At 36.7% G+C, this 9,697-nt stretch overlaps 1 non-coding gene across 1 annotated transcript; it reads left to right on the forward strand.

The window, feature by feature from the left end:
- Positions 1-447: 447 nt before the first annotated feature.
- On the forward strand, positions 448-550 carry LOC120883421. Its single transcript, XR_005725780.1, has one exon. It is a non-coding gene; the product is annotated as a U6 spliceosomal RNA (small nuclear RNA).
- The last annotated feature ends 9,147 nt before the right edge of the window (positions 551-9,697 follow it).

Below are 9,697 nucleotides of genomic sequence, written 5' to 3' on the forward strand. Positions count from 1 at the left end.
CTTCACATCAGGTGGCCAAAGTATTGCAGTTTCAGCTTCAATAAGAGTCCTTCCAATGAGCACTCAGGACTGATCTCCTTTAGGATGGACTGGTTGGATCTCCTTGCAGTCCAAAGGACTCTCAAAAGTCTTCTCCAACAGCACAGTTCAGAAGCATCAATTATTCGGCAATCAGCTTTCTTTATAGTCCAGCTCTCACATCCAGCGAGCGGTGGCTGAGCGGTGCTGGAGAGGCTAGAGGCCGAGAGGAGATACCCCACATCCAAGGTCAGAGAAACCACACTAAGACAGTAGGCACTGAGAGAGGGCATCAGAGGGCAGACAGACAGAAACCACAATGAGAGAAAACTAACCAATGTAATCACATAGACTGCAGACTTGTCTAACTCAATGAAACTATGAGCCATACCATGTAGGGCCACCCAAACAGATAGGTCATAGTGGAGAGTTCTGACTCAGCAGCACATATAAAAATATTGGAATGATACAGAGATTAGCATGGCCCTTGCACAAGGATAACACACAAATTCGTGAAGCATTACGTCCATGAATCAAGGCAAATTGGAAGTGGTCAAACAGGGGATGGCAAGAGTGAACATCGATATTTTAGGAATCAGCAAACTAAAATGAACTGGAGTGGGTAAATTTAACTCAAATGACCATTGTATCTACTATTGTGGGCAAGAATCCCTTAGAAGAAATGGAGTAGCCATCACTATCAAGAGAGTCTGAAATGCAGTACTTGGATGAAACCTCAAAAACGAGAGCATGATTTCTGTTTCCAAGGCAAATCACTCAATATCAGAGTAATCCACATCTATGCTTCGACCAATAATGCTGAAGAAGCTGAAGGTGAACAGTTCTATGAAGACCAACAAGACCTTCTAGAACTAACACCAGAAAAAGATTCATTATAGGGGAATGGAATGCAAAAGTAAGAAGTCAAGAGATACCTAGACTAACAGGGCAATTTGGCTTTGGAGAACAAAATGAAACAAGTCAGGGGCTAACAGGGTTTTGCAAAGAGAATGCACTGTTCATAGCAAACACCCTCTTTCAACAATACAAGAGAAGACTCTACACATGGACATCACCAGATAGTCAACACCAAAATCAGATTGATTATATTCTTTGCAGCCAAAGATGGAGAAGCTCTATACAGTCAGCCAAAACAAGACCAGGAGCTGATTGGGGCTCCAATCAGGAACTCCTTATTGCCAAATTCAGACTTAAATTGAAGAAATTAGGGAAAACCACTAGACCATTCATGTATGACCCTTAGATTATACAAAAGTGACAAATAGATTCAAAGGATTAGATCTGATAGACAGAGTGCCTGAAGAACTATTGACAAGAGGTTCATGACATGTATAGGAGGCAGAGATCAAGATCATTCCCAAGAAATAGAAATGCAAAGAGGCAATATGGTAGCCTGAAGAGGCCTTACAAACAGCTATGAAAAGAAGAGAAGTAAAAGGCAAAGGAGAAAAGGAAAGACTTACCCATTTGAATGCAGAGTTCCAAAGAATATCTAGGAGAGATGAGAAAGCCTTCCTCAGTGATCAAAGCAAAGAAATGAAAGAAAATAATATAATGGAAAAGATTAGAGGTATCTTCAAGAAAATTAGAGATTCCAAGGGAATATTTCATGTGAAGATGAGCACGATAAAGGACAGAAAAGTTATGGACCTAATAGAAGCAGAAGATATCAAGAAGAGGTAGCAAGAATACACAGAAGAGCTATATAAAGAATATCATCATGAACCAGATAGCCACAATGGTGTGATCACTCACCAAAAACCATACGTCCTGGAATGTGAAGTCAAGTGGGCCTTAGGAAGCATCACTACAAACAAAGCTAGTGGAGATGATGGAATTCCAGTTGAGCTATTTCAAATCCTAAAAGATGATGCTGTGAAAGTGCTGCAATCAATATGCCAACAAATTTGGAAAATTCAGCAGTGCCAGAGGACTGGAAAAGGTCAATTTTCATTCCAATCCCAAATTAAGGCAATGCCAAAGAATGCTCAAACTACCACACAATTGCACTCATCTCACACACTATAAAGTAATGCTCAAAATTCTCCAAGCCAGGCTTCAATAATATGTGAACCATGAACTTCCAGATGTTCAAGCTGGATTTAGAAAGGGCAGAGGAAACAGAGATCTAATTGCCAACATCTGTTGGATCATGAAAAAGCAAGAGAGTTCCAGAAAGACATCTATTTCTATTTTATTGACTGTGCCAAAGCCTTTGACTGTGTAGATCACAACAAAGTGTGGAAATTTCTTCAAGATATGGCAATATCAGACCACCTGGCTTGCCTCCTGAGAAATCTGCATGCAGGTCAAGAAGCAACAGTTGGTACTTGACCTGAAACAGCAGACTAGTTCCAAATAGGAAGAGGAGTATGTCAAGGCTGTATATTGTCACTCTTTTTATTTTACTAATATGCAGAGTACATCATGAGAAATGCAAGGGTGGATGAAGCACAAGCTGGAATCAAGATTGCTGCAGATAAAGAAACTCAGATATGCAGATGACACCAGCCTCAAGGTAGAAAGCAAAGAATAAATAAAGAGCCTCTTGATGAAAATATAAAGGAGAGTGAAAAATTTGGCTTAAAACTCAACATTCAGAAAACTAACATCATGGCTTCTGGGTCCATTGTTTCATGGCAAATAGATGGGGAAACAATGGAAACAGTAAGAGACTTTATATTTTGGCTCCAAATTCACTGCAGATGGTGACTGTAGCCATGAAACTAAAAGACACTTGCTCCTTCAAAGAAAAGCTATGACCAATCTAAACAGCATATTAAAAAGCAGAGGCATTACTTTGCCATCAAATATCTGTCTAGTCAAAGCTACTGTTTTTCCATTAGGCATAAATGGACGTGAGATTTGGTCTATAAAAAAGCTGAGCACCAAAGAATTGATGCTTTTGCACTGTGGTGTTGGAGAAGACTCGAGAGTCAATAGGACTGCAAAGAGATCCAACCAGTCAATCCTAAGGGAAATCAGTCCTGAATATTCACTGTAAGAACTGACACTGAAGCTGAAACTCCAATACTTTAGCCACCTGATGCGAAGAACTGCCTCATTTGGAAAGACCCTGATTCTGGGCACAATTGAAGGCAGGAGGATAAGGGGACAACAGAAGATGAGATGGTTGGATAGCATCACTGACTGGATGGACATGAGTTTGAATAAGCTCTGGGAGTTAGTGATGGACAGGGAAGCCTGGCATGCTGCAGTCTATGGGGTCACAAAGAGTTGGACATGACTGAGTGACTAAACTGTTTAAATTAGTTTATTTTTTTTTAAATGGTGAATTAGTTAAAATTAGATTCCTTATTTTTGGTGATAGGACTGGAGCACAGAGTTTTTCAGAAATTTGATGTAGGTCATAGAATTTGGAAAATCTGGAATTGTTACTTCACTCCAAGCAAAGTAACTATTCAGTTCAGTTCAGTTTAGTCTCTCAGTTGTGTCTGATTCTTTGCAACCCCAAGGACTGCAGTGCACCAGTCTTCCCTGTCCATCACCAACTCCTGGAGCCTACTCAAACTCATGTCCATTGAGTTGGTGAGGTCATCTCACCATCTCATTCTCTGTGGTCCCCTTCTCTTCCTTCCTTCAATCTTGCCCAGCATCAGGGTCTTTTCCAATGAGTCAGTTCTTGCATTAGCTGGCCAAAGTATTGGAGTTTCAGCTTCAGCATCAGTTTTCTCAATAAATATTCAGGACTGATTTTTTTTAGGATTGACTGGTTTGATCCCCTTGCAGTGCAAGGAACCCTTCAGAGTCTTCTCCAACACCACAGTTCAAAAGCATCAATTCTTTAGCACTCAGCTTTCTTTATAGCCCAACTCTCACAGCCATACATGACTACTGGAAAAACCATAGCTTTGACCAGATGGACCTTTGCTTTCAAAGTAATGTTTCTGCTCTTAATATGCTGTCTAGATTGGTCATAGCTTTTCCTCCAAGGAGCAAGTGTGTTTTAATCTCATGGCTAAAGTCCCCATCTGCAGTGATTTTTGGATCCAAAAAAAAATAAAGTCTCTCACTGTTTCCACTATTTCCCCATCTATTTGCCATGAAATGATGGGACCAGATGCCATGATTTTAGTTTTTTGAATGCTAAGTTTTAAGCCAACTTTTTCACTCTCCTCTTTCACTTTCATCAAGAGGCTGTTTAGTTCTTCTTTTTCTGCCATAAGGGTGGTGTCATATGCATATATGAGATTATTGATATTCTCCTGGCAATCTTGATTTGGGCTTTTGCTTCATCCAGCCTAGCATTTTGCATAATGTACTCTGCATGTACATTAAATAAGCAGGGTGACAATATACTACCTTGATGTACTCCTTTCCTAATTTGAAACCAGTCTGTTGTTTCATGTCTGGTTCAAACTATCACTTCTTTTTTTTAAGACACATTCCAATTTTATTAATCTGTTCATAGCAGAATGTCCTGTCAGAGTTTACCTTTTTAAAAATTTATTTTGCACTATTTCTTCTTGCAAATGTGTAGTTTTATTACATTAAAAAGAAGAAAATAAAAATAGTAATGTTCATACCTTCTCTCTGAAATTTTTAAAGCTTTTTATTTATTTATTTATATTTGGGGGGGAGTGAGGAAGAATTTTATTCTGCATACAAATTTCTCTGGAGACAGATAAGGTGGTTTTATATTCCCATCTCAGAAAATTTTCCACAGTTTGTTGTGATCTCACAGTTATATTTATATAAGTGCAGTTTATTATATATCAATTATGTCTCAATAGATGTCCATCAGTAGATGAATGGATAAGAAAGCTGTGGTACATATACACAATGGAGTATTACTCAGCCATTAAAAAGAATACATTTGAATCAGTTCTGATGAGATGGATGAAACTGGAGCCGATTATACAGAGTGAAGTGAGCCAGAAAGAAAAACACCAATACAGTATACTAACACATATATATGGAATTTAGAAAGATGGCAATGATGACCCTGTATGCAGGACAACAAAAAAGACACAGATGTGTATAGCGGACTTTTGGACTCAGAGGGAGAGGGAGAGGGTGTGAAGATTTGGGAGAATGGCATTGAAACATGTATAATATCATGTAAGAATCGAATTGCCAGTCTATGTCTGATGCAGGATATGGCACGCTTGGGGCTGATGCGCGGGATGACCCAGAGAGATGTTGTGGGGAGGGGAGTGGGAGGGGGGTCCATGTTTGGGAACGCATGTACACCTGTGGTGGATTCATGTCAATCTATGCCAAAACCAATACAGAATTGTAAAGTAAAAATTAAAAATTAATTAATTAATTAAAAAATAAAAAATAATAAAAAAATAAAATAAAAATAAAATAAAAAAAGAGACAGAGAAATACTACTTATATACTCTCCCTAACTGTTCTTATCCATGGGAATTTATTTGACTACTTCAATGACTGAACAACAACATGTGTACACTGAGACCTCAATGTTAGTCTTCATCTCGCAAGTCACTACTTAACTGCCCACCTTTATACATAATGATTTACTATACATCAGCTACTTAGTTGTTGTTTGGTTTCTAAGTTGTGTCTGACCCTTTGCAACCCCATGGACTGTAGCTCACCAAGCTTCTCTGTTCATAGAATTCTCCAGACAAGAAAACTGGAGTGGGTTGCCATTTTCTCCAGGAGATCTTCCCAACCCAGGTATCCAACCTGTGTCTCCTATGTCTCCTGAATTGGCAAGCAAATTCGTTACCACCAAACCACCTGGGAGGCCCCTGCTACTTAATATTCAATAACATTTAATTCTTCAACTACACTCTTTTTCTCTCAGTATGTCAACTCTTCTCATACAATGTTAATATCAAGAATTCAATCACTAAAGGAACATTTTGAGGAAATGTCAAATCCTTTCTCTTCCTTGTATCAAGAATTTCTAGAGTTTGAGCTTTTGCATCATAGAAAACTTTCCGAATCTTGCCTTTAATCTCCTACAATCACCTTTTCAACCCTAAAATTTATTTTCAATATATAATAAATATTTGTTTCCTTTGTGAATGTGCCAGGCTGTTTTATGTCACATACTTCAGTACATATTGTTGCATTTTCTTATAAATCTTCTCTTTTTATTGTTTGTGAGTCTTAATCTAAAGCTACTGTCTTCATGAAGTTTTTTTTTTTTTTTTTGCTTTCACTTTCTCACTGACGGTGGATCTCTTTTACCTGTGGCTCATTATATTAAATAAATATCTTCAGTATATTAAACACATTATTTTATCTTTATCATATTTGTTAAAAGTCAAGCACTAAGGGACTTTTTCTGGGAATCTAATGGTTAAGACTCCTGGCTTCTAATGCCAGGGACAGAGTTTCAAGCCATGGTCAGGGAACTAAAACCCATATGCCACACAGAGGGAAAAAAAAAAAAAAAGTCAAACACAAAATATTCCTGAAAGCAGGATATTTTCACTTTTATATTCCTTGCACTAGACAGAGTGCCTGGCACAGACTAGGTGTGTAATGAATTGTGTGATGTGAATAAATGGACAAGATAATTAGCCATCAGATACAATGCTCCTATTTGCCCGGGGAAGGATTGCCAGTCTTGGTTATTTTTTTTTCTTTTATGTAAGCATCAAAAGACAGGTTTCTGAAAGCAGATGGCACATCTATTCATTTGGCAAGATGTATCAATCTTATTTGGTATCCTTTTCAGTGGAATAGTCTCAGGAAATACTGTGTGATAAATTTCTATTGACCTAATGGATTATTAATGAAGAGGGACAGATGTATCCTAATGATACATCTAGGGTGACCTTTCGTTAGGTGGATCGTCTGATGAAAGAAGTTGAATCAGGAAGAGATTCACGGATTTAGACACAGATTGGGAGAAAATGTTTTCCCCCTCATATTCCAAATGTAGGAAAGCACCACCCATACAAATTCTGCTTGCTTACATAACCACTGATGAAAGAAGTTAACTATGCATAACTAACATTTATATATTAGCCTAATACAAAAGATGTTCAATAGATAAAATTGTGAAAGTCATGGAACAAATCTACTTTTGGATTGGTACTAATGGCTGGCTATTCTCTATGTTGATGATCTCTCTTTCTTCTCTAAGCTCTAATTTCTATTCCTTCTCTAGGCTCTAATCTATTTTTTCTCTAAGCTCCTCATAATATGACAGAAATCTCGATGCTCCCTGTTTCCAAGGAATTTTAACCTACCTATCAAAATCGTTCCTTTTCTTTTTCCTCTTCCTTCTTCTTATTGCTCCTCCATTTTCCTTATTATCAACACTATTATCATCATCAATCTATTACCTAAAAATCATAAGCAACCATCTTCAGTGTACTAAAGACATGATTTTATTATGTTTGTTAAACGTCAAACACTAAGGGACTTCCCTGGGGGTCCAGAAGTTAAGCCTTCAAGCTTCCAATGGCAAGATAGAATATTACTTACACACACAAATATACTCACATACATGTATACATATTCATATAATTCACAGACAAGGTATAAGTTATTACTAAACCATTGTTCCTCTAACATTTCTAAGATTCTTGGAATAATATATGTAGCTATATGCACACCTACTGAAGATCCCATTCAAGTAAGTAATATTTGAGGCATTGATAAAAATGTATTTCCTATGAATACAGAACCACTGTATTCTTGATATTTAAGAATCATAAGGCATTTGTTGCCAATGTTATTTACTTCTGAGAAATTTACACTGCTTTCAGGTCAATATATGTCATTGACTACAAACTATTTTGAAAAGAAAAAGTTTACTCTAAAATATCACTTAATTTCAGTAAGCCATAAAGTACATCAAATCAAACAGTCCAATCTATAGGTTATATGTGGAAGTTAGGCATAATCTCTTGAATTTAAGCTTAACCGAATGACTAATTGTGAACAATGGATTGTGAACAGACACTATATCTTTTCCTGCCAGGATAATCAGCCACACTTTAGAAAGAGAACAATTCAGCTGAGTAATGTTGCACAGTGCTCTTTTTCTCGGCACCCAACTGCACTGGTTACGTCCTGTGAGAAATCTGAAATATTTATAGTGCTTGGGTGCTTCAGTCTCCATGTTGTTCACAGCGTTATTCTGTCCTGAATAATTCAATCCAGAAGTCAAGGATGCTACTTCAAATTTCCCTTTGATATCCTTAAGCAACTGTAAAACCATCTGTCTGCAACAAATAACTTTTTGAGAGTTCAATTTGTGTTGTTTTGATTTTGTTATGTTGTGACTTGATTTAGAATGAAAATGCAGGTACACATATAAGTACAGGTGTGTGAATGATGAAGTCAGATATGTGGACAGGTGCTTTGTTCAAATGAAAACACGAATGAATCCGATCCAGGGAAAAGTTGACCGTTGGTTTATTTGCAAATTATCAATAAATTATTCTCTTTGTCACCTCTCTTACGGGTATAGATAAGGGCTGGGACTGAAGACACAGAAAATAAAGTGTGGTTCTTATAGAAAATTCTAGTCCCTCTTAATCCTGTTATATGTTTGCTAACTTAGAAAAATGCAATAATTAATAGGTTGTCATTTCTCTGGGGATGTTGGAGTAATGCAGTCACGTATTAGTAATGTGAAGTACAAATCCTTTTCAGAGTTAAGCTTGCCTAGACAGTTTGTAACGCTAACATTTTCAAGCTAACAAAAAATTATTCCACATTTTTGTTGTTCAGAAATTAGAAGATTCTTCCAGGAAAAAAAAATTAAGTGGAAAGCTGCTACACTCATTTCAAATAATGTGCTGTGGGCAACTGAAGATTTTAATCTCCTGGTAAAGAGGGGAAAGGAATCCGTGCAGGATTGTGCACCGTTTGCTATGACAATTAACAGCAACATCACGATTCATTACCTCGGTACTTAATAACAGTGAACCTAAAATTCAAGGGGCTGGTGTTAGATACTTCAGAAATGAGTCAAACTGATAACTTATTTTGAGATTCTACCTTCTGTTTGATGACATAAAGGAGATGGGAAGAGATGAGAAGAATGAAAATTCTAATTAAATGAATGAGAACCAAAGACACGGAGATCTGTTTCAGACCATAAATCCAGTTAATTAAGCCTTTGGCTTGATGAATGTTTAATAACTTAATCCCATATTTATGTGTTATTTAGGTATACTTTTCTGATGACTTTAAGTTCATCAAACAGTTTCTTAAATCTTTAAGTTTTATAGTTTTAACAATGAGAACAGAACAAATGAGTGGTTCTTACACTCTAGAAATAGACTGAAGTTTCTCTGCTGGTGATAAATAGGAATAGAAATGTTACTAACTGATCTTTACTCATTACCTCAGTCAGTACCTTTACTCAGTCAAATATTTGTCATGCACTTCTGTGAAAGATGCTATGCTAGAAAGAAAGGTACAATGGTAAAATACTGAGCAAAAGAGAAAATACTACATGTGTGTTGTTGATTCACACATATTCTGCTGTATATAGAGAAAATAAAGATTAAATATGCTTAGTGAAATGTCAGACAAACATTGTATGTTATCATTTATATGAGAAATAAAAAAATAAAAAATAAAAAACTTGCAAATATAAAAAAATAGACACAGATATAAAAAACAAACTTGTGGTTACTGAGGACAGGGGCAAGAAAGGTGTGGGGAATTAAGATTTATAATAATTAAGATATAC

Source organism: Oryx dammah, unplaced genomic scaffold (assembly GCF_014754425.2).
Source record: "Oryx dammah isolate SB20612 unplaced genomic scaffold, SCBI_Odam_1.1 HiC_scaffold_24, whole genome shotgun sequence".
NCBI lineage: Eukaryota > Metazoa > Chordata > Mammalia > Artiodactyla > Bovidae > Oryx > Oryx dammah.